Source organism: Miscanthus floridulus, chromosome 5 (assembly GCF_019320115.1).
Source record: "Miscanthus floridulus cultivar M001 chromosome 5, ASM1932011v1, whole genome shotgun sequence".
Lineage (NCBI taxonomy): Eukaryota > Viridiplantae > Streptophyta > Magnoliopsida > Poales > Poaceae > Miscanthus > Miscanthus floridulus.
The window spans coordinates 117,448,135-117,457,057 of record NC_089584.1 but is presented as its reverse complement, the minus strand read 5'-3'; the positions used below and the strand labels follow the sequence as shown (position 1 = coordinate 117,457,057).

At 45.0% G+C, this 8,923-nt stretch overlaps 1 pseudogene; it reads left to right on the top strand.

Annotated features, from left to right (window-relative positions):
* Positions 1 to 1,362: 1,362 nt before the first annotated feature.
* Positions 1,363 to 8,269, top strand: LOC136455201 (protein FAR1-RELATED SEQUENCE 5-like; annotated as a pseudogene).
* Positions 8,270 to 8,923: the final 654 nt, after the last annotated feature.

Below are 8,923 nucleotides of genomic sequence, written 5' to 3'. Positions count from 1 at the left end.
GAGGGTGCTGGCCATGCCGTCGGCTCGTCGTCTGCTGCGGCCCTGTGCATGCATGCAGCCCCGCGATCTCCCATCTGTGTCGTGTACACATGCATGCGTGGTCATACAAGCACCAACAAAGGAGAAGTGGCTCGGCTATTCTACTCAGTATTCACCTTCTGTAATAATAAAAATAGAATTATATTGGCGCTTTCTACGGTGAGGCGGCCGTGGAATCGTCAGTTTTTGGACCGTTTGATCATGCTGTAGTACTACCTTGACGCATGCGGCGCGCGGCAGCGAACCTGGAACCTCCAACCGGAGCGGACGCCACTCTACGGCGGCAAAACCGATGGCCACGAGCAGACGACGTTCGGATCGGATCATCAGGCGCGGCCAGGTCCAACCACGGCCATCCGCCCATCCCACTGCAGATCGAGGCGGGACGGGACTCGATCGGCCGGGAGCCTATGGCCAGTCCACTGATTTGTTTGTTCCCAGCTGGTGACTTTTTTTTGTCGCGCGCAACCGTCCGCTCGCTGGACGCTGGCGGGACCTCTGGGGCAGCAGTGCGCGAAGCGACAAGGCCGGGTGTAGGAATCGAAGGAGCGCACACACATTGTGACACTGACACTGCACACTGCTGGCCAGTAGTGCCGCTAAGACTATCTCCAACAACCTACCCATGATGATACATAAACCTAAAATACGTGGTTCACCTTACTTTAGCGTAAAAAAATAGCCTTCAACAGGATAGGCATACCAAGGACGCAAAATGCGTGCGAGGCGAGGCGCAGCCCAAATATACGTCGCATGCTCCGGCCAATGGGTCACGCGCTGTCGACCGATTGTTGGTGCTCTACAGTTCGTGTGAGAAGGAGAGTGCGTGTGGGGCCCGCGCTTGCATGCATATGGGCGCCGCTCGTACGCTCCGTTTGCTCTTGTCCATTCGTTGCTGAGAGAAAGGGAGACCAGACCCGTGAGGACCACGCCCTGCATGCACCGCTGAGAGTGAGAGGAAGCTGTCAGGGCGTCTTCTTTTGTGTTTCCTGTTGGAAAACAACAAAAATAGGTACGTAACCTTTTTCCACGGCGCGACGCATTTTAGCCAATGAGTCTCCTATTTGGGTCAGTATTGTTGGAGATAGTCTAACCTGCAACAACCTGTGCAAGACGCACATCGCACATATACGATCCCAAATGCGTGATTACCGCATACTCGCACAATCGATCGGCCTTGTGTCTTGATCTTCGTCATTTGTGCTAGCTAGTAGGCTAGCAGCTATAGCTTGTTAATGTGTGCCTATATATGTGGCATGATTGATGGTTGCCAAATCACTGTTCCATTTGTATAGCTAGCTGTCAAGCTCGGCTTGCGCAAGCATGCCGGTATATTCCGTGCCTATGTGCGGAACCAAGTGGCCTTCCAATACGTCCATGCATCTACTATATATCTGGCTACCAGCAGGAGTGGACTGGTGTCATGGTGTGCGTGTGCGTTTTGACGACTGGTTTTTGATCGCCAGGATGGAACTCGCTACCGGCTAGGTTCTGGTGAAAAGGGCAGCACCAACGGGCGAGGTGGTGTCAAAGGAAGGAAAGAAAGCGCAGATCTTGCATTAGTGCATGTAGCTCCATCTCCTAGCTGCAGGAAGAAGTTGATCCTCCATCCATCGATCGATATGATTATGAATTTACGATGGAGATGTGCGTGTCAAACGTCGATTGCATGCATTTCTGTCGTCAGTCGAGAAACATATATTACAAGAATAGTGTCGTCCTATATGCATGATTAATTAGTGGCAGAATAGGCCAATTTGACGACCTGACAGAGCATATAGGGATCGATCATATGATGTGTATATATGGGGGCGCAAAGTGTACATCCAGTTGGCCTCAAGGTCGTTGCATTGCAAGTGGTATACGTACGTACTGGTCGATGAAGACAAGCAATGTATACGTGCCAGAAATTGACAGTGGGCCAGGATTGATCGAGATGCATGTTATAATACACAGTTAACCACAAGAGTTTGACCTAACCACGAAACTACAAGAGCACAAGACGTTCACTCTGGCAAGGAGCTCCACGGAGAATAAGAACACCAAAGATGCTGATGATCGGAAAGCTCCAATTGCGTGGCTGTATTCAAACTGATGCATTCATATATTACTTGGAAAAACCTCGACCTGTGGGGAAAGACCGCCACCCGATATTACACTAAGAAGAAACATCTCATGACAATGGAAGTTGGCTGTTATGGACGTGCCAATGAAAGTCATATGCCTGCGGCGATGCATCTCCACGGTCGACAATGGATGTTTTTAATCTTGGCCTGTCTAAATTTGCTCTAAGGAGGAGTCGACTCAGTAACTATGGTGCTACTAAGACTTGTGTGACCACACAGTCAGGTCCAAACTCGGTATCACCATCGAAATCAGACCTAGCACAGTCACGGGCAGATAATATAGCCTCCCTTGAGCCCTTCCTCCATTTTTGTGGAAGAAGGAAGAAGGAAAGAGAGGAGGAAGAAAGGGAGGAGAAGGAGAGTAAGAAGCAGCGAGCCCTCCTTGCATCGTAGGCTACACCCGCCACTGCCAACAGAGCGTAGTAAATGCTGAGATGGACTTGCCTACCACTGCCGGTTTAGCTTAGGGTCTCTGCTGTGTTAAGCCTCTACCCGACACCGATAGGATGATACTCATTGTCGCATCAGTGTCTTTAACCCGACAATAACCTTTATTTCCTAATTTTTAATATATTTTATGCATTTAAATAGAGGTTACTATCTACTATTTAAATATATCTCACGAGCTTAAGCAACTATGTGTGGTTGAATTTATCACAAAAAAATGCTAATAGTAACACGTACTAGCACCCTCATCATCAGTCTTTCCAAAAAGAAGAGAGTGATATCTAGATTCTTTGTTAGGTGGAGATACAAGAAATGAAAACTCAAAACCAGGAAAATGTAACGGTGTAGGTCGAGTCGTGCTCTTTGTTTGAGCCAACTTGCTAGTATTACATTACTTATATTAAATACTATAATAAGGTCATAAAGAACAAAGGAAAACTACAGTACTTAACATGCGCTGTATCGTTGTGCAATATATAGGACTCCCCTTTTCTGAATACCAATGCAAGTAGTGTTAATAGAAAGACTAGCATATGCTCAATTGTATCATCGTCATCTTGGCCCAGAAATTGAGAGTGGTGATTTGTCATGTTAGAGACGTACGTACTGCTCTTCTTGGCATTATGCACTGCTGGTAGCTTTTGGCCCTACACATCATCTCATATAGAGTTAGGAAAACTACTACCATTTACAATGAACATGCATGGGGCTTCAATGCTTCATATGAGACGAGAGGACAAGTAGCTAGCAGTACGTACGTGTTTTATTTGTTGTCAAGTCAAAAAGAAAAGTTAGCGGCGTGATTTGTGTTCAACGTGCTTCGACCGCCGGAGAAACGAACTCCCATGCATCACAGCATCAGCATCACGATCGATCGTTTCTCTGGTTCACAACAAAGGGAAAAGGAGGAGGGAGAATTTCCACATCACACGCTTTCCCCCCCTCCACTTTGTCTATTTCTGATTTGCCTATAGATGGAGTGGCCAATAATACATCAATATTTTATGGGTTCCGGCCGGACCGATCGATCTCTCACTGGATTCTCCTCTCTCGTGATGCGCACAACAAATGATCATATTGAACTGATACTCCTCCCGCGGCCCCGCGCGCTATCATTGCACTGCGAATAAATTGCCGGACGGAGCAAATGGTCAAGGCGGAGTGGCCGGAGCCGGGGGGAAAAGCGACGGATTTCGCGATCCGGCGGGCGATCGACCGGTCGCCGAGATGGAGCGAGCAGAGGTTGAACAGCATGATTGCTGTGGTCGACGAAACCATGGCAAAAGCGGCATCGCTTTTACCCGCCTATTCGGGGCTCAGCTCAGCTATCTTAGCTCCTCCCACTTTGGGCGGTAAGGAATCCATATCCTCGTGCTCGAGGAGATTCCTTTTCCAAAGCAAACTCGGGTACTCCCTCCGTTTTAGTAAATTATATATGAAGTTTTAACTTTTCTAGATATATTGATATATATACTATATATCTATAAACATAATATCTCTTATATATTATAACTAAAAAAACTGAAACATCATTATCTACCTAATGATACTGAGTTTCGATCTCTGCTCACGTGTCCATGTCCAATACGAATCATCCTTCGCTCAGAGTTTATACGTCCGCGTCCTACTCGATTCTGATATGAATACCGGATCTATGTGTCCGCGTACGATATCAAATCCTCAGTCCACGCGTCTGCGTCCGATTACTGAGTTTTAGTCCAAGATATTGTTTTGCGTAACAGTACAGTACAATACCGATTCTATTTCCCCATTGCAATGTAGGGCCAGGGCATTTATCTAGTATATCTAAATACATAACAAAAGCTATGTATGTAGAAAAGTCAAAACCTCTTGTAATTTAGAATGGAGGGAATAATATACAATTTTATGTGCTAACTTTAAGCATGCACTGCTGGCAACCTTCTTCTTGCTAATAGCTATATATCTATAGATTTTTTTAAACGAATCGGACAGAAGAACTGCCAATTATATTAATAAAGAAGAAGATCTAGATTCGACAAACAATGCCCCAAGCTATAGATACATAGACGAAAAGGTGGCCCATTGACACTTCATATTTGGATACATCCTTACTTACTTTAGCATAGGTAGAATAGCCGTTTTGGTCCTTAAACTATTACTCGAGGCTCAATTTCATCCCTCAACATTTAAAATAGTCGTTTTAGTCCCAAATCCTACTTTTAGGCTCAATTTCATCCTAGAACTACGAAGATGATCGTTTCAGTCCTCAAACTTTTTATTTTGGGCTCAATTTCATCCAAAGTGTATTTTGGTCTTTAAACTTTATTTTGTGGGAGTAATTACAGTTGTTCTTAATGTTATTTATTCTTGGCGAATAAATGGATATATTGAAACAATAGCAGATCTATAATTTTTTCCTTTGCTACTTTTAGAGTTGGCAGCGTATGCTATGGAAACCAAGGAGCTGTGCAAACTATGCAAACTCTAATCTAGACCACTGGACTCTAATCCGATGGTTAGAGGTAAAGGTGGGTTATTTTAGCACTTAAACCTCCCCACTCATCCCATCTAATCAAGATTTTGCAAATCACCCCAGCCTCAGCCCCAGCGCCTGTACGGTTCTCTTCCGTCTCCTCGCGATCCCCGTACGGCGCGATACAGCGCCGCGACGACGCCCGCGACGAGGCCTGGCCGCGCCATTTCGTTTACGGCGATTGTTTACGGCGCCGCCGTCCCTCGCGTTAGTATACAGCGCGGTTGACTCGAGGAGGCAATCGAGGAGCTCGACCCAGCAGCCGCTAGCGCCGGAGGCCTCTGCGGACGGCAGTGGCCCGGCCTCAGCGAAGCGCGCGGTGACGGCGACCCCCAGTAGCTGCTTGTCTTTGGCTGTATATATTGATCGATCGATCAGCTGGCCGGATCGTCCACGACAGTACGTACACGTACGTACGTGAACACCAGATCTTTGGCTTAATTTGCTGCCTGCCTTTCTGACAGTATGTACGATCTAATCTAATAAGGTGTGCTGCACTAGTATTCGTTTACATGTAATCTAATAAGGTGTGCTGCACCAGGTGTGCCCGCTGCCGCCATGGAGACCGACCAGGGCGACGCAGGAGAAGGAGCGGGGCTTCCTGGCCCCCCGTGCGCGACCTGTGGCGTTGGAGACCGCCGCTGCCGCTGCCACCAAGTCTCAGGTCGCCGTTGATCCCGTCATCGCCGTTGATCCCGTTGTCGCCGATGATCATGCCGTCATCACGATCGACGCGGTCGACGCCGGAGTTGGAGCCCACCTTGAACAGCCAAGCACACCTAAGCCGAAACCTTCTCCGAGTTTAGTAGTAAGTTGCATAGAACATATGGTTTTTTTGTTTGCAAAGAACTAGTTTGCCTGGTCTGTTGCTCATACAATTTTACACTTGTATAGGACACAAATTGCAAAGAACATTTGAAGTCTGTAGTTGGAATGATCTTTGATACTCTCACAGATGTGGAAACATTTTACAAATCATATGCACACGAAGTTGGTTTCTCTGTTCGTGTTGGTCAGCACAAGAAGGAAAATGATGAAATATTATTCAAGCGGTATTGTTGTTCAAGGGAAGGGTACATACAGGAGAGCGTAAAAAAAGTTAGTGGTGAATCCGGAAAAAAAAGAAAGTCACCAAATGTGATGGAATCCAGATGTGGTTGTCAGGCACATATTGTTGTCAAGCTTGACAGTGACAAGAAGTATCGAATATATTCAATGGTTGAGGCGCACAACCATTGTTTTGTGTCGCCAGATAAGAGGCATTTGCTACGATCCAACCGAAATGTCAGTGAGAGAGCAAAGAGTACTTTGTTCAATTGTCATAAGGCTAGCATTGGCACATCACAAGCATATCGACTTCTCCATGTCAGAGAGGGTGGGTTTGAGAATGTTGGGTGCACAAAGAGGGATTTGCAAAACTATTTCAGTGACCTCAGAACAAAAATCAAGGATGCAGATGCACAAATATTTGTGGCACAACTTGAGCGAAAGAAGGAAGTAAATCCTGCCTTCTTTTATGAGTTTATGGTGGATGAACAAAGACGACTTGTTCGTGTATTTTGGGCAGATGCTATATGCAGGAAAAACTATAGTGTTTTTGGTGATGTGATTTCGGTAGATGCAACATATACTACCAACCAGTATAACATGAAATTTGTGCCATTTACTGGAGTCAATCATCACTTGCAAAGTGTTTTCCTTGGGGCAGCATTCTTAGCAGATGAAAAGATCGATTCATATGTATGGTTGTTTAAGACCTTTCTTAAGGCCATGGGTGGAGTAGCACCTCATCTAATCACAACAGATGAAGATGCCAGCATGATGGCTGCTATTGCTCAGATTCTACCAGATATAGCTCATAGATTTTGCATGTGGCATATCATGGAAAAGGTACCTGAGAAGGTCGGGCCGTCTATAAGAAATGATGAACAATTTTGGGAAAGACTAAACAAGTGTGTTTGGGGAACTGAGAATTCAGATGATTTTGTGTCACAATGGAATTCTATCATAACAGATTATGAACTCATGGAAATGATTGGTTTTCCAATAGGTTTGCCATTCGTGAATCATGGATTCCGGTATACTTTTTGGACATACCTCTAGCAGGAATGCTTAGGACTACATCACGATCGGAGAGTGCAAATTCTTTTTTTAACCGTTTCATTCATAGAAAGTTGACCTTTGTTGAGTTCTGGCTAAGGTTTGACACAGCTTTGGAGTGCCAGCGCCAAGAGGAGTTGAAAGCCGACAATGCAAGTCTTCACAGCACTCCTAAATTGATGACACCATGGGCCATGGAGAAGCAATGTAGAGGGATATATACACATGAAGTTTTTAGTAAATTTTAGGAACAACTCGTAGCTGCAAGAGACCATTGCATTATTCAAGGTATTTCAGAGTGTGAAGATATAAGATGTTTCACCATCAGCAGCCTAACTGGAAAAGATCGAGTTGTTCATATGAACAACTCAAACATGCTTGGTAGGTGCTCCTGTAAATTATATGAGTCATATGGCATCCCGTGTCGTCATATCATACAAGTGCTTCGAGTCGAGAAACAAAATGAGATACCTTCAATTTATATTATGAAGAGATGGGAGACAAGATGTAAAAGGTGTGTACTGTACATTTTTTTTTCTATGCCTGTTTTGTTTCCTTCTGTATAGGCCAACAATCCTTCTGTTTCGTTTTACAGGGAACTATTCTTTGATGAGGAAGGTAACCTACTAGATGAAAAGCCTAAGGATCCCATGGAGGTGGCAATGCGGAAAAAGATTTCAGAATCACGCAACAAGTTTGAAGATCTTATCCAAATGGCCAAGAACTCAGAACAAGGGATAGACTTTTTATATTCTAGTTTATCCAACCTAGTAGAACCTCTCCAACAAATCACGCCTGCTATGAGAGTTGATAAACATGAGGAATATGAAACTTTCCTGGGTAATAAAATTCCAAATGAAGTCGATATACATCCACCAAATGATATCAAGTCAAAAGGGAGATGCAAAAGAATTAAGAAGGGCAAGGAGAAGAAGGCTGGAAGTGGAGGTCAGGGTAAAAATAAACGGAAATGTCGAAAATGTAATCAAGTTGCGGATCATGATGCACGCAATTGCCCAAACAATGTTGTTGGCTGATATTTTTTTACACTTGGAATGTTGTTGGTTGTCCGACAACACAGAGTTTGTTACCTTTAGTTTGTTTTTTTTTAATTCGGAAGAACCTATGTTTGATTGATCAGTACCATTGTCGAAGTAAATGTGCAATTCTGAGAATTATTTGCAATTAATTATTGTCCATGTGCTACTGCTAGTTCATTTTGCAAGCTCGTGTGTGCAATTGTTGATCGCCGTGGACGTGCATGCTACTGTGTGCATGCTCCTGTTGTTTGGTTGCGGCACCAGGTGACTTGTGTTTGGCTTGCGTAGATGCATGTCAGGTTGTCAGGGTGGGGAGGAAAAATGCAGTCATGTCAAGTCTGAATTGTTATCTTATTACATTGCAACTGTACGCTCTGATTAACTACGAACACATAACAACAAAACAAGAACAATAATACTACTAGTCTAGTACTGCCACATGAACACAAAAGAGAGAAGTTTCGTTCATCCAATGTCACGAATCAAAATCCTCATCCCTGTCGTCGCCCCTCCATATCAAATTCTCTCCATTCTTGATCCTCCTCATCCTGGCCATCATCTCGTCAATGGTGATGTCGAACGCGTCCCTCATCTTCCCCTCGATCCTCACCCTTGCCTCCCTGTACAGCAACCACGGCAAGGCCGTCGCGGCCGGC